Raw genomic sequence first — 26,733 nt, forward strand, 5'->3', positions numbered from 1 at the left:
TCCTGAATCTGATGGTCACGTGGAGAGGTCATCCTTGTTTGCAGGATAGATACATACAAGGATTCAGGAGTGATGAGATTTCAGGTTGGCAAGTTTGTCTCCAGAGGTTGGGAAAATAGGAAAATTCTTTGTAAGTATTTTTGCAACTTTTAAGTCTGAAATTAGCTGCAAAGAAAAAGACTTGGCAAAAAAAGAAGACAGCCAAACATGCCAGTGATTTATTGTCCAGAGTGGGAAGCAACAGCATTTCTGCAAATATAACAAACTCTAGCCAATTCCCCCTGAGGTGCTTAAACTAAACTGCTGGTAGTTTTTTCTTAATCCATGGGTACCATGACTGTATGAAGTATGTGCATCAATCACTTTATCTGTTCACCCATAAGGGGCTTCACAATCAAGCGACAACAATCTGAACACAGAACCCTGAAGCTTCATTTGCTGGGGAAGACGGTACACAAGTCATTTAAAGTATAGGGTATGCGGGAAATGAACAGATGACCCCAAAAGCCAGCCTGCATATTTGAGAAGGCTCTCAGACTTTAGCATCCAAGAGTTATCTCCAGTCAAACATCTGAATTCATATTTATTTGAACTCATACTTGATTGAAATTATTTAGATTTGGGGCTTCCCTGGTGGCTTAGACAGTGAAGAATCTGCTTGCAGCGCAGGAGACCAGGGTTTGATCCCTGGGTCTGGAAGATCTCCTGTAGAAGGAAATGGCAACCCACTCCAGTATTCTTGCCTGGAGAATCCCATGGACAGAGGAGTCTGGCAGGCTACATACAGTCCATGCGGTCGCAAAGAGTCGGACATGACTGAGCGACTAAATAGATGCTAGATTTAGATTTTAAAACATGAGGTTGGTTTCCAGGTGACACTGCTTCACCTTATAAGTGAAGTCAGCAGCAGAAGAAAGAAGTCAGAAGGCCAGGTCCCTGAGGCGCTCCGAGATGGTGGATTTTGATGTCTTCAGGGGACCCCACACCACAGGATTCTCTGGGGGGCATATCGGGCCAGTCCCAGGTGTCAGCAGAGCCCCCAAAGAGGGCATTCCCAGCTGGCATAGTTTCATCTTCTTTCACGACAAGAGTTCCTGATCCCAACAGCCAATTTCCTGCACTTGGCTCAAGAAAAGTCCACCATGAGTGAGGGTTTTTTTTTTTTTTTGGCTTTTTGTGTTTTATTTACAATTTTCCTCAATGTGGAGAAAACGGAAGCCTGAAAAGCCTTCAGTTCTACTTCCTCTCACTTAGCTGATCATTTCAGTAACTGCTCTGGCCTGCAAGTAACAAGCACAGCACATATTTACTTTTTTTCCCAGGAGAATAACTACAGCACTGTAAGAACAGAAAGTGAAACCAGGGAGTCAAGAACAATTCCTGCCTTCAGCAGAGCCCACACCAATCAAGTCCATTCTGATGGCTCCCCCGCACCTCTCAACCCCAGCCTGTTATCTGCCTGGCAACCAGAAGACTCTTGTAAAAGCATAAACATGATCTCCTTTAAAGCTCACTGTTGTCACCCGCTCTGGCTCCAGCTTCCCCTCCCGATGCTGGCCTACTCCCTGACCCTTGGGTCAGCAGGGCAACCCACGACCTCTGTACTTGCCATCCTCAAAGGCAACCCGCTGACTCACATGGTCACGTCTTAGCTTCACAAGCACGTCCTGGGCAAGACTTCCTAGTCTCCCCAGGCCAGGCCAGACTCCAAACCTATCCACCTCCCTAGTCAAGAATCTCCATGAGGCTCAAGAGCAGTTCTGTCTTCTCACCTCTCTTCTCTCAGGGCCCAGCGTATGGCAAAGATTGATGCTGAGTGAATAAACTAGGACCTGACTGTGGATGTCAGACAGGAAAGACAGTGAGAGGGGGAACAGAGAGGGGAGACAGCCTAGTAAAAGAAGGCTGGTACACAAGCAATTACAGTGAAGAAAGTAGTGATCTGCCCTTTAAAAAAAGGTGGGGGGGGGGGGGGAGAGTATATAAATGCAACGATAATTTGTCTGAGAAAGCACTGGGGTATCTATTTTTACATTTTTAAAATTATTTCTTACAAGCACTGCTTTCCATTATTTTAGGGTTTCAAGATATAACCTGGAATCATATTTATTTCAAAGTGGGCCTATCACCACTGTGTTTTCCATTACCAGAATGCACAGATGGTTAGTATAGTGACCATATCATTTGTGGTCCAAAATGCAACACTTCTGAGTATGAATGGGGCCTTACTAATAATTATACCTTGCCTCTAAACATATGTAAAGAGAGACTATCCTGGGGTGATAAAAAAAGCAGGATGAGGGGGTCTTCAGGTCATAGGAGATAACTGCTCTTTTATTCAAAATCCTTGAGCCATGTATGTTTTAGAATTCAGCAGCTTTGGGATTATAGACAGATGATATGGTGCATATAACATATAGAACATAACACCCCCAGCGATCTCTAGAGCAGAACCACTTAATCTAATACAGCAATATTTCTGCAGTAAAACAGGAACATTCACACTGATTGGGATTAGTAGAAGCTATAAATAGCTTCATGCCAGTTCGGGGCAGACTATACAGACAAATGAGTCATGATAAAAAAACTTTCAGTTTTCAGAGCTTTTTGGATCGCAAAGAAGGGGTTTGGGGCCTGTAATTAATTTCAAGTTATTTCAATCCTTGCAATATATTATTGTTCCCATGCTATACAAGACAATCAGCGTCTTCTGCCTTAAACTGTACTTACATTATAAACTAATCAGGCACACATCATGCTTGAGTTAGTAACAACACATTTTCAGTCCTGAAATGGAAAACTTGAATACAGAATGTTTTTGCATATTAAAAAGTAAGGAAATGTTTTTGCTGAATTTTTTTTTTTTAAGATTTGACATCTGAGGTAGCCATTTAAAAATTATTATTGCCTTTCACACATTAGTTCCACCAAGCAATAGGTATACATTTCACTTTACCAATCTCATACATAAAATATTTATTTACAGTAGAAAGCGAAAGTGTCAGTCGCTCAGTCGAGTGGACTCTTTTCGGCTCCATGGAGCCCACCAGGCTCCTCTGTCCACGGGATTTCCCAGGCAAGAGTACTGGAGTGGTTAACCATTCCCTTCCCCAGAGGATCTTCCTAATCCAGGGATCAAACCCTCCTGCATCGCAGGCAGATCTTTACCATCTGAGCCACCAGGGAAGCCCAAGCAAAGCTTTAAATAAGATTCAAAAATTCTTTAAAATTTCTTCCCCAAGGTTGCCTTACAGTGACATTTGTAATGCCATCATTCCTTCTCCTACAACATTTTAAATATCCGATTTCAAAAATTAAAGTTATGACAAAAATACTTCCAGGAGTATCAAGTTAAATCACGTTTATTTGTTGCTGTTTATCATCGTTTATGCAGCGTAAGAACAGCATCATCCATTGAGGAAGCACGTGAGTCATTCTCTACATAATATGAGCCCTACTGCTCTGCAGAAACCACTGCGTGAAAGAAAAAGACTCAAAGTGGCACAAATGCAAATTCACTCAAGGAATTGTCCGGAAACTTTACCCCCTTAAACTTAAAATAATTTTGAATGAAAGGGCAGGTGTATCCTTGCCACGTGAGACGTCTAATGTATGTTTAGAACTGTTTCGGTTCTATGGGACTTGGGTGGAGATTCAGTTCGGACATCCTTGCATACACACTTCCTCCAGGCAGTGTGAAGAAAGAAAACACATCAAGGCTGACAATGGCCAAGGTCAAGGAGCCCCAGAGACCTTCCTACCAAAAAGGCCGACGCACGCATGCCACCAATTACGTCTACATGCACTGAACTGAACTGTTGATAAATCAGTCAGTTCAGTTGCTTGGTCGTGTCCGACTCTTTGCAACCCCATGGACTGCAAATACATGCACTGAAAAATCTTACTTGGGACTCCTCTGGTGGTCCAATGCTTGGGATTTCCCCTTACAATGCAGGGGCATGAGTTCAATCCCTGATGCGGAGGGTGGGGCTAAGATCCCACATGCCTCATGGCCAAAAAACCCAAACAAAAGACAGAAGCAACATTGTAACAAACTCAATAAAGACTTTAAAAAATGGTCCACATCCCCCCCCCAAAAAAAATCTTTTAAAAAAATTTAAGAAAAAAAGAGCAAACTTTACTCCCAAAAAAATGCTCTTCTGATTCCTCAGCAGGCAAAGATGGTGGTAGAATGATGGTGGCTATGACTATGATATGCACCTGGTATTAAACTCTATGTTCGTCATACATCACCTCCCTCAACCCTCACAATAACCCTGTGAGGTAGGTAACACTATTATCACTGTCCCCATTTTTAGAGAAGGAAGCTGTGGCTTAGCCCCTGGCAAAGCTGATCCTCCATCCCTGAGCTCCATGACCATGAGATCCCAGCATCCGAGACGGGCTTCAGACTTGAATGGACAGGATTTGTCTACACGTGCCCTCAAACACATACACTAGAAAACGGGTATGCTTGCTGAGCCTTGCATGGACACCATGCTAGTTCTGACAGTTGCTTCCCCGTGTAGGGAACATTTCAGGAACACGAGCTTAAGTCCTGCAGGCCGACAGACCCAGAAAGGAAAGAGCCGAGTCGTGGTAGCATTTCCCTACTTTGTTGTGTTGGGTCTCCTGTTCTGAGGGAGGAGCAACTAAGAATACAAATCGCCCACAAACAAGGATGGAACAGGAAGACAGTGAGCTGTCTGGGGCTTTTCCTAAAAGAGGAACAGATCTTTTGACCTTGTATGACCCCAGGGCTGCACTGGTGAAAATAATTGAGTGTATGTGTGTCTGACTGGTCTCACCAGGTCTGGCAGCCAAGGGTTTAAAAGCTGAAGTCCCCAAACAAAGCTTTGCAAAACCTTAACACCTCTGTTTGACGATGTCCCCTAGGAGACGCTAGCAACCACCAGAGGCCACCCCAAACAGGCATCCTTGATGGGCAGGGGGTGGGTCCTCCCAACACCTCCACGAGGAACAAGACAACAGGAAGAAGGATCTTATAGGAGTAAGATTTTAACACTGTCTCCTGCCTATCTTTGCCTACAACCAGTCGAACACAGAGCAAGGAACAGCTGAGGAAAGGGGATGGATCTACAAAGTATTCTCGGAGAACACTTTCCGAAGGGTACCGTTTTGGAAAGAATGTAAAGACCAAAGGTTTCGCCTCAGGAAAACCCTTTTGCAACTCTCTTATCTGATGCAGCAAGAATGATGTTTTAAAAAGAGCTCCCTGGAAGTTCAAGAGGAAGGGGACATGCGTGTACCTATGGCTGATTCATGTTGCCATATGGCAGAAACCAACACAATATTGTAAAGCAACTATCCTCCAATTAAAAATAAATAAATTTAAATTTTTAAAAAACTTAGGGCAAAAAAGAAGAGCTCTCATCACAACCAGGGACTTGCAGAAGGAAGGAGCATATCATCAGAGCATCCCTTGGCTAATTTCCTTACAAGAGCTGCCACACGAGTAACAGAGCAGAAAAGGCCACGAGGTGAACTCAAGCCTGGTCTGAAAGCCCATCTCTAATGCTTATTAGCTGTGTGACCTTGGGCAGGTTATCAACCCTTTCTGTTCCCACAGGGCTTTGCAAAGATTAGATAAGGAACCCTATAAAACACCTAGAATTGTACTTTACATCTCACATGTGCTATAGGTTGGAGTACAGATACAAATTTTCCAGACAGTTAGCTTGACCACAGGTATCAGACACTTTAAAGAATATCCTTTGACCCAGTCAAGTGTTTTCAAGGCAGTTTAACCATGTGTGAAACATGTTTTCTAAAACATCAAAAACAAAACACACAAGAATGATCTAAATCTGTTACATATGCAAATGCAATATTCTTTCTCCTATAAAAAATTGAGAAAGCTGTGTGACGTTACACAGATAAATTACGTTCCAGATATATCTAAATTATAGAAACATAAGAGCATTAAAAAAAAAAAAATCCATCACCTTTTAAAAGAGTATCTTCTAGAAGAATTCACAGAAGGTAGTAAGGACCTAGAAGGGGTGACTGACTTTTAAAAAAGACTTCATAAATCTGAAGTCGTGCTGCGACCACTGTGTGTCTGGCCCCAGACCCGTGTACCTAGGTGGCATCAGATTCTGCAATTCAGCAAAGCAAGAACCACGGACAGATTTCAAAGCATATGGACGCAGGCTCGTACTGCATAATCAAACCTTCTTTCCATATGGAAAATGGGAAAAGAAGCGACCCTATTTTCCCCTTAATCAGCATGTCCTCTGAGCACGGCTTCTGCACTAAGTCAAAGCCTGAAAGGCATGACTTCTCCTTTTGGGAGTTAAGTGGGGAGTCCATTTCAGACTGTCCCTCTTAGCATAAATAGGTGGGTGTCTGTGGAGCCATTTAGTTAAGCCAGCAGTCCAAAAGCCCAGAAAAGATGTCCTGGTCCTCAAGTACCCCGGGGAAAGCACAGGAAAAGGTAAACAAGATGGTGCATATGAGAAAACTCTGGACCACAGAGTGGATCGTTGAGACACACACAGCAGCTTGGGAAGGAAGAACACGGCAGGAAATGGGCAGGACCTAAATTCTCCGAGCTCTTTACATCACCCAGGTCACTGCCTACCTGCCACTGCCATAAGAGTCTCTGTGACCCTAAGGATGGTGGGTGTTTTGTCCCACTAGGAACACAAACAAGGGGACATGGAAAAAGGGGGACGGCGATGCTTTCATTACTTAGAAAACTCAAGTAAGAGGGATTCAGAATACTGGAACCTTCCAAGAAAATCCATTTGCATAAAATGACAAAAATTGTTTGCTGCCATCTGATCTCAAATCCATTTACTGGCCGATGATGTTGACACGAGTTTGAGTAAGCTCCGGGAGTGGGTGATGGACAGAGAAGCCTGGTGTGCTGCAGTCCACGGGGTCACAAAGAGTCAGGCACGACTGAGCGACTGAACTGAACTGAACTGAACTGATGGTGAAAACTGATGCTTCCCCAAAGATACTTGCCTGAAAATAATTTGCTCCGAAAAAGGTTGGCACTGAAGGGCACTATCTTTTCCCCTCATTCCACACCCACAGGGTCTCTGACAGCTTCCTTCTTGCTTCGGCCTTTCCTTCGGGGACTTCCTTTGAGCTTGTCCCCTCAGCCAGTGGGCTCTCCAATAAAGGTTACTATTGATGCTTCTTCTTTTACTCCTTCTCCTCCTCTTCCCCTTCTTCCTTCTCCTTCCCTTTCTTCTTCTCCCTTTTATTATAATTATTATACTTATTATTATAGGGGCTTCCCTGGTGGCTCAGTCAGTAAAGAAACTGCCTGCAGTGCAGGAGACCCAGGTTCAATCCCTGGGTTGAGAAGATCCCGTGGAGGAGGGCATGGCAACCCACTCCAGTATTCTGCCTGGAGAATCCCATGGACAGAGGAGCCTGTTGGGCGACAATCCATGGGGTCACAAAGAGTCCGACACAATTTAGCGACTAAACCACTGCACTGTTATTGTATAACATTACAGAGCCATTCAATTCATCTCTTTTTGCTCAAATCCGGTTCAGATCCAACACACAAACTATAACCTTCCACAGTAATGATTCTATTCATGAATGTTTCAATGTCTCTAAAACAATAAAAAGAAACCACCACACTACAATGATCTAAATCTGTTACATATACTAATGTAATATTCTTTCTTATAAAAAAAAAAAGATGAGAAACTGTGTGAAGTTGCACAGATAAGTTACTTTCCAGATATATCTAAATTATGAAAATCTAAGCTCATTTTAAAAAAAAAAAATCGCTGATGAATTCCAACTGGAAATGAGAGCCACCACTGCTAACCGCCCCCAAATACATTAAGACCTGACTCAAGAACACATCTTTCCTCTACAAGCTGCAGAAATGTCTTCAAATATTTTTCGAAGCTACTTACTGCCACTCACCAAGTCCCAAACAGTACCTGGAAGTTGGATTTGGCATCCACGGTATTGTCACCACGTCCCCCTCTCCACCAGCCCTTCTCAGGACCACACTGGTTTCCCTCCCCTTCCTGGCCTCAGCAGAAGGAGCTGGAGACAGCACAGGTCTGGTGTCATGCATGCCTGATGGGAATCTCACCACTCACACCCTGTCACCTCTCCAAATCTTACTTGCTTCAGCTATAAACAGAGATCTTAAGAGCAACTCGGCAGAGCTGCTATGAGGAAGAAACAGGTAAAAAGCAGCTTCTATTCTATTAGGAGGAAAAGTATGAGACGAGTGCCTTGGTCTCCCCTAAAACATCCCCCAAGAAATTCCAAAGAGCAGAGCCAGCGCCCCACCTGATAGCAGAGCGGACACCCCAGAATTCCTCCCAAGGAGCAGGAGGGTCCCCAGGGTCCGAGTTGTGGAATGTGAGCACCGTCTGCACTTTGCACAGTGCTGGCCAGATTCCTCTTCCAAACGTCTGATCACCTGGCTCGACACTCTGCAGTGGCTTCACAATGACCAGTGAATAAAATCTGGACTCACCAGAACTCAGCCCCATCCCACCTCTCTGACTTCTTACCCCACTCATTCTTTCTACCATCTAAACTCAACCGAAATTCACCGCTTCCTGTGCTTGAAAACAGGCACAGCCTGGGTGAAGTCTTTGCTAGCAGGAATCATATCTTACTCATATTCCCTAAAGATCAGGTACGGTCCTTTACACATGAATCATCATGTAGTAATTACTGATTGATAAGACAGTGTATGAAACCCTCCTGGAAAACCCACTGTGGCTGGGGATGGGGAGGAAAAAGCAGATGACATGAAATACATGTTGTGATGCTGGAACTACAATATGAAGAAGTAACAATAAGCCAGGCCCGGGGGGCGGGGGGTGGGGTGGGGGTGGGGGTGGGGGCGGCGTGCCACAGGGTGGGAAGATTGCTAAAGCATGCAATCCCCAAAAAGAAAAATTGTACTATTTTCATGACATTTTTTGCAGGTGAACCAAGTTAAGTATGTTAGCAAACTTCTGAATTATATTTATTTAACATTTCATTCAAAACAGAATCTTGCGAAAAGCTCTGGGGGGAATACAAAGCCAGGACATGATCTTTGTCCTTAAAAAGGTTACATTGTAACGATGGAGGCAGGAGCAGAAAACAACCAGCTCTAAAACCAGGTGACCCTAGAGAAGCAAATCAAAGATGCCAAAGCTTCCCATGATGAGCCTGAAGTTACAATACATCCCTTCAGGGGCTTGAAGTCATCAACAAAACTGGTGCTTGGTTTCTTCTCTGCACTGGACTCACCCTGGGCATTTCATAAACATGAGAATCATAGGACCCTGAGCTTTTTGGAAGGCATTTTGTGGGAGTTTTACAAGATTACGTCAAAGCCCAGAAGAGAGGGCTTCAAAGAAGAGGGGGCATCTGAAGTGGGCTTGGAAAGGTAGGGGATCTCAGGCCTCTGGCGGAAAAGAAGGAAAAAACTTCCAAATGAAGGGAGCACAGCAACAAAGGAAAGGACGGAAGCAGCCTGCTGGCATGTTTGAACCGTTAATAATTCGGAGAAGCTATGCCCCAGGAAAAATGGGCGGATGTGGGAGAGCAACAGCCGGAAGGCTCCCTGAGGCTGGCTGGCTAACAGAGAGACCTTTGTCCTTGCACCTCAACAAGGATCCCTGCCGGCTGGTGAGGGGAGACACCCTCACACACCCCGGAGCACACACACATGTGGCTGAGGTGTCTCCCACCTGCTGTCGGGGCCTGGCTCCTCACTAGAAAACACAGCGCAGGAACCCCCCGTCGGCTCTGAGGTCCCACAGAGGAGCCTGTCTGGACAGGAAATGACAAATGGGACAACTAGGTCAATCATTCCGAGTTAATTCATCCAATGTTTCTGGAGTGCCGGGCGTACACAAGTCATTCTGCTGAGCCCTCCCATGACGGTGCTCCCAAATTTATAATCAGCTCAACAAGGCAGTTGTTGATAATAAACCCGGAGCGTGATCTATTGAAATGTAACACAGAAGTATCTTGGGCCTTTGAATAAGACCTTCAAAGGTAAGCAAAGAGCCCAGCACGGATCCAGTAAATGCTATCACTGCAGCCGCTAACCTAGTTACAGCCTCTGCACGGTCACCTGGTCACGCTGGCGGGGAAGAGAGGGGGGTCGCGTGCAGATGGGAAGAAGCCCCACCGAGTGCACCCCTACCTGCGGCTTCTTCCAGGCTTCCTGAGTTGCTGAGGCTTGCCCCTAAGGTTCCATGAGCCTGCCCTTCCAGGCTCTTCCAGAGCGTCACTCGGAGAACACGGCCAAGCGACCACGAATACGATGCCAACTGCAAGTCCCGCTGCTGAGATGAAGCCACATCCAGTCACTTTTGGAGCCGCTGGGACGTCGCACCCTAAACACTTCTGCTGTGCCAAGGTCTGGCTTGGGGGCACCTGGGCCATCACCTTGGTTCTCTAACTTGGGTTTCTCGTCTGTATTAACGGCAGCAGTCTCTATCGCCCCCTCACTTAAGTATTGTGAACCTAGTCATCATAACTTCTCTCGCACTAAAAGCCAAATCAAAACAAACAAAAGAGGATACAAAAAATATTTTTGTACCTTTGCATCACTTCCTCTTAGAAACGTACGAAAACATCTCCTAGACAGGCCTGGTTATTATCAAAAGAACAGTCTGGTCCTTCCTGCAGTGCCCGTGTGTCTATGAATGAAACGCATGCATCATTCTTAAACCTTCTTCTATCTTCTTGTAAGCAGAGCAGGCTCACAGCTCTGACTTCCAACTGCTAAGAGTCACTACCTGTATCATCTTCTAAAACATAAGGGGTGGAGAGATGTTCCAAATCCCCAATAACCCTTCTCCCCCAAAACTTGCTTTATACTCAGAATAAAGCCTTTCCTTGTTAATAAACACAGGAACACATGCACTGAAGAAAGTATTCGTTCCTACCGGGAATGACCCTTGGCACTCCCTTGACCCGTCTGCTCCCATCAGACAAGAGATCTCTCCATCCACCAAGAGTGGGAGGAATTTCCAACCCTTCATGGTTTCATTCTTACTGCTCTTTCAACCAAAGATGCCCTGAGCCCCCAAGGGAAACTGGCTGAACCTTCCCTGTTCCTACAGCGTGGAAATGCATAGTGAAGCTCACTTCCATCGTCCTGGTCAAAGACAGAGCCCCTGCCATTCCTTCACATAGCCTTTGCTGTTGTGCTTCCATTAAGCACATCTTTTGTTCTTTTTGCTCCTACAGATGGCTATTTCCCTGCCTGTCTCCCTAACTAAATGATAAGCTCTGTGAGAAGCTGGAATTGTCAATTTTGCATCTCTACAGCAGCAGTCCAGAACCGTCTGTTGAAGGAATTAACTCTTCTGAGAGTTGTATTTAAAATATTTGTCTGCAGGAAGGAGTCTTCAACTTAACTTCATCATCATATTTGTTTCCATAGCTACTTGAGGCTAGTTTTACAGACTTTTTTAAAAGTCTGGGCCCCAAGCCTGAAGGGAATACAAATTTTTGCAACTATCTATCTGCTTCCCAATTATTTACAATTCACTCTGAATTATAATCCATATATGATCTTGTCAGGCTACATTATTCAATAAAGACCAACTTCTCAAAAGGACTGTGTGAAGCACAAAATTTGAGCAGAACACAAAAGTAAACCAACAATAAATTTGCTACTGTATAGTTGACATTTCACTAAATTTGTCGTCTACTACAGCTCTTATTAAGGACAAATACATGGTTTCTCATTCTGTCAATTATTCACATTAGATACACAAATGCTTTCATTCATTTTTCCCAGCAGACCTGTTATAACAGCACTATTTTGCTTCATCTGCTCAAATGGTAGTTATCAAACCACTGTTGAGAGTATTAGGTATAAATCCTCAGGCCCCTGAATGTTATTCTGAGGCTGCTTTTACTCAGTTTTATCCAAAATATCTCAAAAGTACTGGACCCTAGGGTCTTTTTATGAGCCCCAAGTATTGAAGGTACTTATATGAGTCAGAGATGACCATTATGAGTAGCTGATACAATTAATTCACTACCATATTCAAGCATTATGTTTTTTCTCTTACCAGAAATTTAGGATTCAAAATGTAACAGAAAAAAAATTAACTCTTTACTACCGAGTTCAACAAAACGTACTAAGAACTTAATCTGGCCATGTGACCCTGGGCAGGCTGCTTGATTTCTCCAGCTGTGAACATGAAGAAGTAGACCATAATCTATGGGAAAACTTTCAATTCTAGTATTCTGTGAGAAGGTTAAGTACTGTTAGTTGATTCCCCATTTCAGAGTCCACTCTGATATACTCCATTCAGTATAATTTAATTCTTCAATAGGTGCTTTATCAGCTCTACAACATCTCAAATTTTGAAAAATTTTCACTGGTTTTATACCACATGTTATATACATACTGTAGCAAGGGAGAATCTTTTGTGTTTTCAGACCATACTAATACTTCAGACCATATCTTTTGAGTTTTCAGACCAGACTTTGGAACCCATAAAATAATGACTTAATCCTACAACAAACAGCAACCAGTTCAAAATGGGCAAAGGACTGGAATAAACCTTTCTCTAAAGAGGATATACAAATGGCCAAGAAGCACGTGGAAGGATACTCAACATCACCAGCCATTAGGGAAATGCAAATCAAAACCACAGAGACCATCAAACATCTGTTAGGGTGGCTATTACCAAAAAAAATTCAAGGGAAGAAATTCTGGCTAGGATATGGAGAAACTGGAACCCTTGGGCATTACTGATGGGAATGTAAAATGGTGCAGGTGATGTGGAAAACAGTTTCTCAAAAGGTTAAACCTAGAATGACTGTATGACCCACTGGACTGTAAGAACTGAAAGCAGGGACTCAAACAGATACTTGTATAGCAGAGTTCACACCAGCATGACTCACAATAGCCAGTGGTAATGACAACCCATCGAGAGATGAATGGATCAACAAAGTGTGGGACTATTACTCAGTCTTTAAAAGGAAGAACATTCTGACACATGCTCCAACGTTGGATGAATCTGAAAAACACTCTGCTGAGTTACATAAGCCAGACACAAAAGGACAAATATTGTCTGATGCCACCTATGTGACATACCTGGAAGAGGCAAGGAGAATGGTGGCTGCCCAGGCAGAGGGAGGTGGGTTTTTATTTAATGGGCACAGACTTTCTATTTGAGATGATGAAAAAAGGTTCTAGCGAAGGACAGTGGTCGATAGCTGCAAACACAGTAAATTAATTTTATGCCCTTGGACTGTATACTTAAAGATGATTATAATAGGAAATTTTGTGTTATGTAACTTTTACCATGGTAATTAAAAAAAAAAGAAAAGAATGACCAGACACGCATTTATGAACTCACTGCTTGCTGTCACTGTTTCCGTGAGCCCTGTTGTGGACAACAGTCATACTTTACTTCCAGGTAACCTGAAGGTAATCTACTGACCACATATATACACGCACAAAAAAGGACGGATTTTCAAAATTAAATACGGGCCAATTTCCCCTTCAGGGCGATGTCATCTCAAGCCATGTGAGGTATGTGAGGAGCGAGGTTCTCCTGGCACAAACCTCCAGGGAGGGATTCGGAGCGGTGTGTCAGCCGCAGCACGGCCAGCTCCAGTCTGCCCTCAGAGGGGAGGTAGAAAGCGGAGATAACCATCATCGAGGCTCAGCCACCTCATGACAAAGGACGCCAGACAATGGCTGGAGAACCAAGGTGCCAAACCCAGGGAGGGAAAAACGGTAGCGAACCAGCCAGAGCAATGAAACAAGATCTTGTTCTACGCCTGTGATAAGCTTTACGAAGAATCGGTCCTTTAGAAAATACAACGTACACAGCTGGCCCCAAAACGTGCCGCGTCCACACTGTCGTCTCCTGGACAACCTGAGACGGTGCTGGGTGGCCCACAGAGGATGCACACACACCGCAAGTCACTTCTTTAACTGAGGTCTCGGCCGCCCAGACCGAGGCTCCTCACTGCAGGGAACACACATCATCTGCCAAGCTCACTCAGTTCCAAGCTGAAGACCTCTCCGCCGTTCTATACCTTCTCCCCCGACATGGAGTCAGCACTGAGTACATCTCCTGTAGAGTAAAGAGCGACTGGATGAATGATCAAAATTGTCCACTGCTTCCTTTCAGGGTCCAGACCGACCCCACTGCCCAGACGGCAGCCCAAATTGCACCTTGACTTTGAGAGAAAAAAAAAAAGACTTGATGCATTCAAAGCACCTATAAGAGAGGTAAATAAATAAACCCTCTCCTATAATATTTTAAACTCACCCTGACTTCCTGAATCACCAGGAGAGCCACACCCCAAAGGGAAAACAGCAGTTCACCCACATTCCCTCCTGGTACCTTTGGACTTCGCTTCTATAACAGAGAAGAAAGGGGTGCCATCCGTGCCGGTCTTCAGGGCCACCGAGAGCACCCCACGAACCCAGGGCTCCCCCTGAGGCCACCAGCTTCTCATGTCATTTCTCTGTCCCCTCATCCCTGAGGACCTTGACTTTCCAAATCAGCTCAACAGTGCACCCGAGTGAAGTTTTCCCATTTCAACAAAATCTCAACATCCCCCCAAAGAGTCAATCAAGATTTACCTTCAGGATTACGATTTTAAAGTGAGATTATACTTTCCTGTTCTTCTGTCAGTTGCAAATCCCCAAACCTACTAGAATTCACTTAAAACTAATCTACAGTGTTTTCATTGGAAGAAAGCAATCAAGAAAGCTCTGACCCGCTGAGCAGCTGGGAATTTCTTTGCTGAAGGTTTGGTTTAGTCTTTATTTTTCTAGCTGCTGGCCCTGCTAACATGATTCAGTGAAGGTCGTATTTAATCTCGCAGAGAAAAGCTACCTAAGCAGTTCTTAGGTAAGGCTTCAGGAAAAATAAATTGCCTGGGCTCTGTGGCTACGTCTGTTGCTTCTCCCCAACAATTACAGTCAGAGAGAACCAATGAAGGCAACTGTTAAGATACCAGGGCTTGACTTCAAAAGAACTTCCCTGCCTATAAGTTATGGGCTGAAAGTTTGTTAATAACAAAGTTATTATTAATAACTAACCCACCAAGAAAGTAGCAGCTCCCAAATGTATACCTCTGGTTTATCAGCAACAAGAGCGTATTTACATGTACCGGAAGGTATTACTATCAGCATTGGAACATAAATGTCAAAGGAATCGAGTGATAAGATTTCTGTAAAGGCCTCGGTCCAAAGGAGAAAACCAGACCCTTTTTTTCACCTTCTGGATATTGAACTCCTTAATACAAAGTGATAACTCCTAACTCAAAGTGACAAATCCCAGGGTTTCTGTGCTCCATATATATACCACCAGGCTTCTAACACGAGAGAGATCTGGCCCATCCATCTTGAGCTGGAATCCAGCCTTCAGAGCTAACCTTCGCTTTCAGGCTGAAAATCAAATCAACAAATATTTACCTAGTGCTCACTGCATATCAAGCACGGGTGGGGAATGCAAGGAAATACAACACGATCCCAGGCCTCAGATAACCTGGCCGGGGAGGTGTTGCAAAGGGGAAAATCCAGGAAATCGACGTTTTTCACAGCACTACAAAAGGGTGGAAAATATTCAAGGTGTTTGGGACTATGGCCAAAAGAATGGCACACACGGTGTGTTGCTTCTGAAGAGATTCAGAGCATCTTATTTTAAGCTGATGAAAGGAGGTAGGGTTGGCAGGGGACACACAGGGAGATGCAGTTATAACCAAATAAGTACTCTAACTCTGCTTTTTTTGTTGTTTTGTCCTGGTCCTTTTAGGTTGAGTCGCTGTATTACAATGCTTCCCCATATTTTTCTTCACGACTTGCTTCATTTCCTAGTCCTACACCGTCCAATATGGTAGCCACCAGCCACGTGGCTGCTGCCCGCTGCACACTTGAAACGTGACCAGACTGAATTAAGATGTGCTGAAAGTATAATATACAGCGGATTTTGCAGATTCAGCATGAAAAAAAGTAAGTAAATGATCTCATTAATAGTTTTATGTTAATTACATGTTGAAAGGATAATATTCTGGACACACTGGACAGCATTAAAATTAACTTCACCTACTTCTTTTGGGGCTTCCCAGGTGGATCAGTGATAAAAAACCTGCCTGCCAATGCAGAAGATGCAGGAGACACAGGTTCAATCCTTGGATTGGGAAGATCCCCTGGAGGAAGAAATGACAACCCACTCCAGTATTTTTGCTAGGAAAATTCCACGGCCAGAGGAGCCTGGTGGGCTGTAGTCCATGGGGTCACAAAGAGTCGGATATGACCGAGTGTCTCAGCGTGCACTTCTTTTTACTTTTCTAACGTGGCTACTAGAACATTAAAAATTATACATGTGGCTCACATTCTATTTGTATTGAATAGTGTTGCCCTAATCAATATTCTTTTTTCTCAGCTGAGCTTTGGCATTCTGCCTCTAAACTCCTAATGGTTACACCCAAGCCCAGTTTCATAACACATCCAAAAAAAACCTCTCCCGTGTCTATAAAGGAATCAAAACTATTCTAAAAATTTTTTCCAGACACAAATTCCGGATTTGGAGGCTTCTTCAGTGATGGAACGTCAGAAATCACACTCCGATTGAGACGCACAGAGTCTCAATCCCATGGAGAGTCTCCCCATGGAGAATCCCACGGGGATTTGTAAAGTTTGCCGTGTGGGGAAAATAAAACCTCCCGGATTTCAGGGCTCCTGTGAAACAGCCAAGCCACCTGAGACACAGAAACCAACAAGGTACAAAGACTGTGCACATAAGGCAGAGAAAGTTGCATTCACTTCCCCTAGAAACCTTTTCTTCTTCACCTACCACAAGAATTAAATCTGTAGCCATTTGTCTAAACTACTGCTCTGCTCCAGAAGGATAACCAAACTTCTCTAATCTTCTCAAGAGGGCCAAATGGTTACAGCCTTGACTAGGTTCCTGGGTTAAGTTTGCAGGGTCTCAGAAGGCCCTACCTCTCTAAGCATGTACATTTCAAAAGGGACAAAGCCATGACCTTGGGGACACCTGTCGTTGGTAAGAGCCTTATGTTCCAAAAGGTGAGGATGTTGACTCAGAAGAGGAAAGGAGCGGAGGGTTCGATCCCTGGGTCAGGAAGTTTCCGTGGAATAGGAAACGGCAACCCCCTCCAGTTATTCTTGCCTGGGAAACCCCACGGACGGAGAAGCCTAGCGAGCTACAATCCATGGGGTGGCAAAGAGTCAGACACGAGTGAGTGACGGAGCACACACACAATCTCTCTCTATCCACCACCAGCCCCCGCAACCCAGGACCATTGGCAGCGGAGAGGGATGGTCGTTCTGACATCGTCTATGGAAGGTAATCCACACCCAGGTTCCATCAGTTTTCAATGGTATCGCTTCAAGGTCTAGGTATGGGGGGCCAACTCCGTAGCATCTCTCTGGCTGCTGACCTGGTTGTAAAGATCAAGAAAGAACTGTCGCCTCCTACCCCCGCATCAGCTGCTTCTGTCACATACACAGGACATATCTGTGAAGCGGGTAACATCTCAGACCCTCCACTGTTGCTGATAAGACAATGCATCCCAACCTCCCAAAGGAACCATCGATCTCAGTATCTTGAAGCTGTAAGAGCTGAATCAAGACAAGAGCATATCCCGGCACTGGCTGGGAAAGCTCTGATTCTAAAGCTCGGCTCTGTACATCAAGGCAGAGAGGGCCTGCGAATGGCCAAGCTCACGAACAACACCCTCCTTAGCAATATCCGATTTACTTGTCCTCATCCACATTTACCAGAGGTGAGGTTAGAGGGGACACTTCAGAGTCGTCTTGAGAATATTTTTCTGGTTATAAAAGTAATTGTGTTGTATTGAATTTGGGGGAGAAGCCAAACATCCATAAGCATGCCATCCAAATGTTTCCTTCCAGTTTTTGGGGGTTTTTTATGATGTATACACAAACACACACATGTTTTAAAAATAAAATTAAGGTCACAATTGAAAATCCTCTTTTTCTCCATTCAACATACACCCCAAATACCTTCCCATCATTAAATGCAAAAGCATGAATTTAATCAGCTATCTGTACTCAGGGCCTGGTGCACTGTAACGCATTTAAAATGTGCTCCTATTGTTGGGGATTTAGGGTGTTTCCGAGTTCTCACTATAACAGAAGCGAACAGTAAACATCCCTGTACATAAATCTTTGTTCTGCTTCTGGTTACTTCACATCTGTAGGTTCCTAGAAGTGGGATTACTGGAACAGGGGGAGTTCAACATTTTTAAGACATTAAGGGTACACCGCCTAACTGTATTCCAAAAAGTTTATTTCAAAGTACAATACCCCAGCTACGGTACCCAGTGCTTAGTTTCCAAACTACAGTGACCGCAGTACCAGCGACGATATCCACAGCTCAGTTTTAACCCTGTGACTTGTATTCTTTAGGGAAACACAGTACTGGCCGATTCTCTTTTCCTGACTCCCTACTTACCTCCTACCGCCTGGCGAAAATAAAAGAGCAGCAAGGAAGATGGGCATTGGGGAGGGGACAGCCTAAGGGCTGTGACAGTGTTTCTGATCCATTTCATCAACAGGTATCTTCTTCAAGGGGACTGTGGTTGCCTCTAAGGTAACTGAGTTTGAGTCTTAAGGCCTCGGGTCAGGGCACCAATTCCTCCATGCTCTCTGGCTCCAACACCACCTCTACCGTAGTTTCAACCACGCCCAAGGGGTGACCACTCACAGCCTCCTGTTTACTTGTCTAAAGGTGGCCATGCCTAGTTATTTGATCCCCCAGAAAAAAAAAAAAAAAAAAAAAGCCAAACTCCAAAGTTAGAAGTGGAGGGTCCTCTAGCATTTCAACTTGTTCTGCATTGACTGTCAATTAACCACCAGCTTGTCTCTCTACTTGCAAAACGTCTCAATGACATTCGTGGCAGACATAAAGTCTACCTGTCTGACTCCCTCTTTAGTCTCTCTCACTCAAGAATTCAAGAGGCAGTATTCTACTCTACACCTTCATCTCTTTCTTCATCACCTCATTCCCTCAACTGCCACTTTCCCCACTCACTTCCCACCCCCACACCCACCAACACCCTAATCAGGTGCCAGGACACTGTCATCCACCACTGTCATTGTTCTCATCGCCTTCAATAATTTTAGGGTAAGGAGCACAGAGAAAGCTCTTTAAAAGTAACATGTTAGATATGACTTGAAACATGTATGCAGCTTCTTCCCACTCAAAACGTCAACCTCATGACATCGGGAAAGTCCTCTGCATTCTAAGCTTATGGGGCCAGGAGAGCCTCTTCTATCTAGAAGGTATTTCTTTGGCTCCTACAAAAACCTGACATCTGTAAGCTCAAAAAGAACAGATGACATGAGAAGCTCATCTTTCCTTTGATCGCATTAGGTGTGTGAGTATCAAATGCTCTTACACAGACAGCAACAGATTGCTAAGGATGCTGGAAAAGAAATTATTCATGAAACTGACAGAGCAACTGGTTAACTCTCAAAAATGTTTAATCAAAACTGGACCGGCTTTTATCACGCAGAACTCTAAAGCAAGGTATTTTGTTGAACTAAATTGGCCTTGCCCCTGAGATAAAAATGCTTAGGACTAGAAAGGACGACATAGCTTTGTCGTCTCATAAGCATGGCGCTACGAGGTATGCACACAGGGTGTGGGACATACGGAGACTTTTTTTGCTTGACTCGTGTTCTTTCTTTCTTATTAAAGCTGAATACTAAACCGATAAAGGGGAGTATAAGCCAAAACAGAAACAAACAACAAACCAGCCCATGACTCCGTGGCCTTCCTAGAGAGAGACAGGCTCATGAAACACAATCCTCCTCTGCTTGTTCAGAGCAGAAAATTCAAAATATCACAACCCTACGGACAGATCCCATTTTGCATGACAAGCAAGGTCAACGTGAGCAGCGCCAATGGGGTGGGACCATAGGTTACCTATTCAAAGAGCTTCCCTGGCAGCTCAGACGGTAAAGCGTCTGCCTGCAATGTGGGAGACCTGGGTTTGATCCCCGGATCGGGAAGATTCCCTGGAGAAGGAAATGGCAACCCATTCCAGTACTCTTGCCTGGAAAATTCCATGGATGGAGGAGCCTGGTAGGCTACAGTCCATGGGATCGCAAACAGTCAGAGATGACTGAGCAACTTCACTGGTTCAAAATGTGGATAACAAGTTCCATCTGCTTGCTGTCCTGCATAGCCTGACCTGGGAGCCAATGAAAAAAAATGAAAAGATTCGACCCTGGGAAGAGACCCTTGATTCAGTGGTTCTCTGCCTTTGCTCTGGCCCACAACCCAAGGGACAGGGATCCAGGACACCCTGGTCAATGTCAGAGGGCTAATCGGGGGCGGCGGGAGCGATTCTCAAAAAGAGAGAGGCAAGGAGAGGAAGGGGCTTCAGTCTCAAACCTGAAGGTCTGTGTGGTTTCTAAAAGCCCCCTCCTCTCCACGATTCTGATACATATAAGTCCCACCCCCCAAAGATGATAGAACCATGTAGCCCCATTTTACAGATGTGAAAACTAAGGTCCAGAAAGGAGAAGTGAGTGGAGAGTTAACCAAAGAGCTGAAAAGTCAACTCCAGGCCTCTGGGCTCTTTGAGTTCATGCACTTTCCACTCTCCAGGGCCTTGAACATAGCTGGCTATCAACAGATATTTAATAAACAAATGAAATAAGGACCCAACATTTGTATTCATTTAACAAAATAGGCCCCTGGGTTACTGCAATGGTTCATATCCTGGGGTCGCTGGACCCCCAGCAGAACTCAAAGTTACTGATGGGGGCAGGGGAAGATGGCAGCTAGTTTCAGAACCTCAGAAGGTCCAACAGGACTAACAGTTTATCGAGGCCCAGGTTGCCTACAACATTGACTTTCTCTGCTTTGGGCTGGAATTGGATCATCTAGATTTGCTGATGTTGGTTCTCAGGTCAACCATGATTCCTAACTGCAGTATGTTTCTGAGGAATGAAAACAGGCCCATGAAGTCTTCCTAACTAAACACAATCTGTTTCAGAGGCTGTTTGTCAAAAGATGGAGCTGGTAAGTTGAGAAATCATTTTAAAAGCATCTTCGGAGGAAAAACTGCTGGTGACTATGGGTCTTCTGGAGGGGTCACCACCCAGCCTCAGCTACCTGCAGGCTTGATTTCCTGCCTGTATACTGCCTTTGGTATTTCATATAAAATATTGGCTTTGGGTTTAAATCTTGATCCTACAAATAACTTACCATTCTTTGCTGGAAAAAAAAAAAAAATCAAGATTTAATCAAATCTCATCACTCCCTTTCTCACCAGCCACACCCACTATGAGGGCCACTGCTTGACCCTGCCTTGGGCACAAATTATAGCCAAATATTGATCATATTCAGGCCAAAAGTAGGGCACAAATGGGGTGAACAGGGACAGAGGCCCTAACTTCCAACCCCTGTGCTCGAAGGAACATGTGTCCCATACAGACCAAAAAAAGAATTGGCTTTATTGCTAACAATAACAGACATTTCCCAGCAATTTATGTTACTTGTATATACTCCTTTATGTATTTTGTATCTATTATAAACATATACCATCTATTACATTTATTTTCACATACACTGTCATGTATCATTTTCACGTAGATAGTGTTAGGTACATAGTAAGCATCTAATAAATGCAAGTTAACTGACTCGCTTTGAGGATGTCATAGTGGGACTCTCCTGGTGGCGCAGAGGTTAGGACTCTGAGCTTCCACTGCAGGCAGTTCAGTTTCCATCCCTGGTTGGGGAACTATGATCCCACATGCCCCGTGGTGCGGCGAAAAATAATAATAATAAAGATGCTATAACAAAAATTCAAATCAGTTAAGAGCATATCCTTAATAACAGATAACGAAGAGTCTTCAGCAACGAGGAAGAAAATTCACACTAAAACGCAAGGAGCTTGGAAAGGATTTTTCTTGATATAAGGAGGGAAAATACACTGGTCCAATCACTTTTATTTCCATATCATTTGGTCTCCATGGACACCATCTAACTTTTGATAGAAAAAAACTTACTAATAATATTAGATGTCTTGTTAAAGATTTTTAATGCTCTACATAAAATAGTTATTCTGTGTTTAATTCCTTACCATTCCCTATATTCTCTCAGAACAAGTAAAATCACTTCTTGCTAAAAATTCTCTAAAAGAAAGTCAGAGTTTAATCCACAGTCATGATTCCCTGACTTTTAAAGTTAAGAATGCATGCGTGGTTAGTTGGTCAGTCCTATTCAACTCTTTGCAACCCCATGGACTATAGCCCCGCCAGGCTCCTCTGTCCAGGGGATTCTTCAGGCAAGAATACTGGAGTGGGAAGTTAAGAAAGATCTGATAGACTTCTGAAGGTGAATGCCTTAGCATTTGTAGACTGCTGTAACTTAGGCAACCTTCTTTCATAACAGTATCTTATTTGTTCCCAAAAGCAACCCCATCAGATAGTCAGTTACATTCGACTATCACCTTTCATAGAACTCACCCCTAAAGGTAATTACTGTATTTATTTTTTGGCTAGGTATTTTCAGCTCACCAACTAGAATGCAAATTCCCCAAAAGGTAAAGAAACTCCCTTCCTGTTCTCAAACTCACAGAACCCAGCACTGTGTCTGGGGCATAGCGAATGTTCTATGAATACTTATTAAATGAATAAAACCCCTTATCTGCTTTAAGTGTTTTTCTGGTATGAAGCACATAACAGAACCATGTCCCAGATATCCCATTTAGAGTTCACTGGTCTGTTCATCAAAAGGAACATTTTGTGAAAATGCTCTAAAAACCATGAAGCTTATGTGCCATGACAACAAGAACAGTGTCCTTGAAGACATGAGAAAATTGATGCACATCAAACTCCCCAATGTTAAATGCCCGAAGTTTTAAAGTTTCCACTACTAAGTTCAAACATCTTGAACTAGCTGTGGTATACTGAATATTTGCCTAATAAAGTATATGGGAAAGCAGAGGAAGAGAGAGACTGGGTCATGGTTCACAGAGCTGTCAGGACTTCGGTTCACCATAATCGGTCTCCAATTTAGCCACAAACCTTTACTTTGGATTATCATAACACTTTAACAGGTAAGTAAGTCTTAAGTGTGCAGAATGCCTCTAACTTTTGAAGGACAAAAGAAAAAAAAAAAACCCAACTCATTGAGAATGAAAAATGTAGATGTTTAATATTAAGAAGAAGTTACAAATCAGAACAGACAAGAACTTGGATCCAGGAGGCCAAAATCTAACTTCTTACACAACAGGCTGTTATAAATTATAACCATTCACTAATTATAGTGAAATTCTGGACTTTGCCCCATCGATCAATACATTTTTCAAGGTATTAAAAAATACCAAATGAAGTCCTCAATATTCCATCTACTGAAGTTTCCTTAGAAAACACAAGTTTTCCCAGAATTTTGTCCTTTCCCTCTCCGAAAAAGGAGTGATGGGGCTGGGGTGAGAAAAGGAGAAAATCCTGAGTGCGGGTGCACGAAGGTAAATAGGGGTCACCTTCCAAGTCGTGGCAAGGAGCTTGCATCTGCCTAACGTCAGGACCATCAACCTTCCGTTCCAGATTGTCACCAGGCCCCTCTCAGCACCTGCCCTTAAGCACCAAAAAGCAAAGCGCACGCTGCTGAGTCCTCAATGTTATCTGCAGTCGGTCTGAAAACTCATAAACGAATGCAGGCTTGACAGCAACCTTGGTGATTCCTGAAAATCCACAACAGGAAATGTAACTCTCCTCCACCCTCTCTCGCCATTCATCAAAAGCAGACCGAGTCACAGCGACCGGGAGGCCGGTGGCAGAGGGAAGATACCAGCACTCTTCTGAACCGAGGACCGGGCGCGTTTACCGTTGCCCACACTGGAGGGAGGAGGCTGGAGAGGGAGGGAGCAGGCTGGAGAGGGAGGGAGCGGGGAAAATGTCCCCAAGTTCCAAATACTATCCTTTAGGGGCAAAGACGACCGAAAACCACGCCGCCAGTACGTGGCCACCTCCACTGCCAGTGCCAAGGGTCACACTTACAGCGATGACCAGGGGTCCCGCCGACACCGGCTGACGTCGGCGCCTCGCCAGGTGCCCAAAAGGCTGTTTCTGCGCCCGGTTCGGGCTGCCAGCCTCCTTCCCGCTTCTTCCCCTCTAAAGGGGTAAGGGGGTGAGGGCGGCCCACGCAGCCACACCTGGGGCCCAAACTGAGATGCCGGTGCGTCCTCGGGGTGGAGGGGGGGGCGCGGTGTGAGCTGCGTCCTGAAACCCTTCCAACTTGCAAAAGGCTGCCCGAGCCCTCTCAGGGCCGGCTCCCTGGCACCGTGAACGGCCGGGCGCCACGATGGGCCGCGGCGGGCATCGCTTGGTGGGCGAGCCCGGCCCGCGAGGCGGAAAGGAAGTGGCGGCCGCGGCTTTGCACCAACCACGTTCGGCCGGCTGGCGAATGCCACTCTGCGCCCCGAGAGGGGTCGGAGGGCGTGGGGCGGGCACTCACGTCCCCACCCCGCCGCCGCCGCCCGCGCTCCGGGACCCCCAGGGGACGCCGGCACCCCCAGCCGCGGGCCTGCCAGCGGGGCGCCGCTCGGTCCCCGGAGGCTCCCCGCCCCCACCTTGCCCGCTCCGTAGCCGAGGCGGGTCAGGCCGAGCGCGTGAGGCCGGCCCGGGGGCGCCCGCGGGGACCCGGAGGCGCCGGGCGCTAGGCCGCGGCCCGGACCGCTGACCCCTCCCGGGACTCCCCGCCCGAGCCCCCCCCCCCCAACCCAGCCCCGCGCGGGGACAAGTGCGGCGACAAAGCCCCAGGGCCAGGCCGGGCGCTGGCCGGCGGGAAGGAGGACGCCGCGTCCCTCCCGGGCGGTGGCGACAGCGGCCCAGCCCCCAGGAAGCCCGGCGCGCCGGCCAGGCCCCGCGCGCAGCCCCGAACGGAGCCCGCCCGCCCGGCCCCCGACCGCTGCCACCCGATGCCCGCGACCCTTCCCCGAGCCCCGAGGGTGGGCGAGCCCTGGGGACCGCCACCGGGCGCCCCATGAAGTTTCCTTCGGCCGCGGCGGGAGGCGCCTCTCCCGGCCCGGGCGCGGGGCGCAGGCTGCGGGCGGACGGCGGGTTCCTGCCTATTTACGCCAGAGGCTGCCTGGAGAGAGGCGCCGCCGCCGGGCGCCGAGAACGACCCGCTCCCCTCCTTCGGATCTGGTGGCGCCGGCATCTGTAAACACACACACACACACACACACACACACACACACACACACACACACACGCACATACATGCACGCGATCATGTTGTTTTTAAAAGGAGGCCCGACTCCAGCGGACCTGCTCCCCCACAAACAACACCTGGGGCGCAGGATCGCACAGAGCAGGTCTGTGTCCATGGAGCCAGCTCTCCGCATCTGCAAATCCAAAAGTGAAATTAAACCTCCACCAACCTCCTCCTCCTCCTCCTCCTCCTCCTTGCAGCCTCAGCAGCAGCAGCAGCAGCAGCAGCAGCAGCAGCAGCAACCGAACCTGCTTCCCCTAAAACCAGATGATCCATAACAGCGCCGACTGTTCCTCCAAAAATCAGTATTAATATTTATGAACCTCAGCATTTTCCGTCTGCAAAACATCGTGTCAAACCATCAGGACGCGCGCGCACGCACACACACACACACACACACACACACACACATCCCCTCCAGTCCTCCTAAACATGCCCTCGAGAAAAACACACACGCACAGTCCCAACTATTATTTGAAAAAAATGTTACCTCTCAGAGTGCTTTTTTCACGCTACCAATACAATTCCGCAAGGCTTAAGTGTTGCTAGGGTGTGTGAAATGGAAATGAAAGCCCGTCAGTTGAATAATCGCAGGAGCAAAACTAAAAGTTACTCCCCGGCTTGCCTGAGAACAGTCCAGATCGAAAGCAAAACAAGGAGAGGAAACTGCGAAGCGCCGCGGCTGGAAATCCCCCCGCCCCCCGCCCTCCCGGAGCCGGGCTCGCTCCCGCCCGCCCTCCGCGCTCCCCCCGCCCCCCCGCTCCGCCCTCCTCCCTCCGCCCTCCTCCCTCCGCCCTTCCTCCCCAGTGTTTGTTTCAAGCTTGTGCAACCGGGAGGTGCAGGCGGGGGGAGGCCGCGAGCAGCCCGGCCGGGAGGTGCGGAAGTTCGCCGCCGCCGCCGTTCATTGGCGGGCAGCGCCGCTTTCATTTCTCAGAAAAGTCAATTTCATTTTCACTTCCCCACGTCGCGGCCGCGGGAGCAACAAGCGGCTGCTCGTGAGTGTGCTGCCCGCGCACCCGAGCGTTCACACCACTCGAGCCGGGGGGTCCGGGGGCGGTGTGTGTGTGTGTGGGTCGGGGGGGTCCGGGGGCGCCAGCTTGGGCTCCGGGCGTCAGCTGGTTGGCGGCAGGAGGGGCAAGCAGGTACCCTACCGACTCCCCATCCTAAAGGGCGACCCGAAGGTCGGGAAGGAGGGAGGAGGCTGGCGGCTCCTGGAAGCAACGCTCTAGCCATCCATCCGGTCGGTGGGGTAGGTGTTTACAGCCTCTGTTTTCCAAGTGAGTAAAACTTCACTTTGCAACACTGCCCACTTCCAAGGAACACAAGAAGCAATGAACTGACATGACAGCATTACTTAAACACTAGTGCGCTACCTGGGCCAAGCGGCGCGTCCTTAACCTTATTTGAACCCTTATCAGTAGCTGAGGGTGTAACCATTTGAGGGGCTGCTGTCATCTGGGACCCTGCCTGGGGGCGATAAGGAAGGCCCCCCGCCCCGCCCCCC

The 26,733-nt window shown here is 46.4% G+C and overlaps 1 protein-coding gene across 3 annotated transcripts in view; it reads right to left on the reverse strand.

Moving 5' to 3' along the window:
• The window catches only part of IRF2 (interferon regulatory factor 2), an 83,109-nt gene extending 57,211 nt beyond the window's left edge, over positions 1 to 25,898 (reverse strand). Inside the window, exons 1-2 of one of the 3 annotated variants that reach the window (XM_061134759.1) lie at positions 25,720 to 25,898; positions 25,399 to 25,567 (exon numbers count right to left, since the gene is read on the reverse strand). The gene's annotated coding sequence lies outside the window, so the exon portion shown is untranslated. Of the gene's footprint in view, positions 1 to 25,306; positions 25,343 to 25,398; positions 25,568 to 25,719 lie in introns of those variants that run through there. The other 2 variants (XM_061134758.1, XM_061134760.1) reach the window with 2 other exon arrangements.
• Positions 25,899 to 26,733: the final 835 nt, after the last annotated feature.

Source organism: Dama dama, chromosome 32 (genome assembly GCF_033118175.1).
Source record: "Dama dama isolate Ldn47 chromosome 32, ASM3311817v1, whole genome shotgun sequence".
NCBI lineage: Eukaryota > Metazoa > Chordata > Mammalia > Artiodactyla > Cervidae > Dama > Dama dama.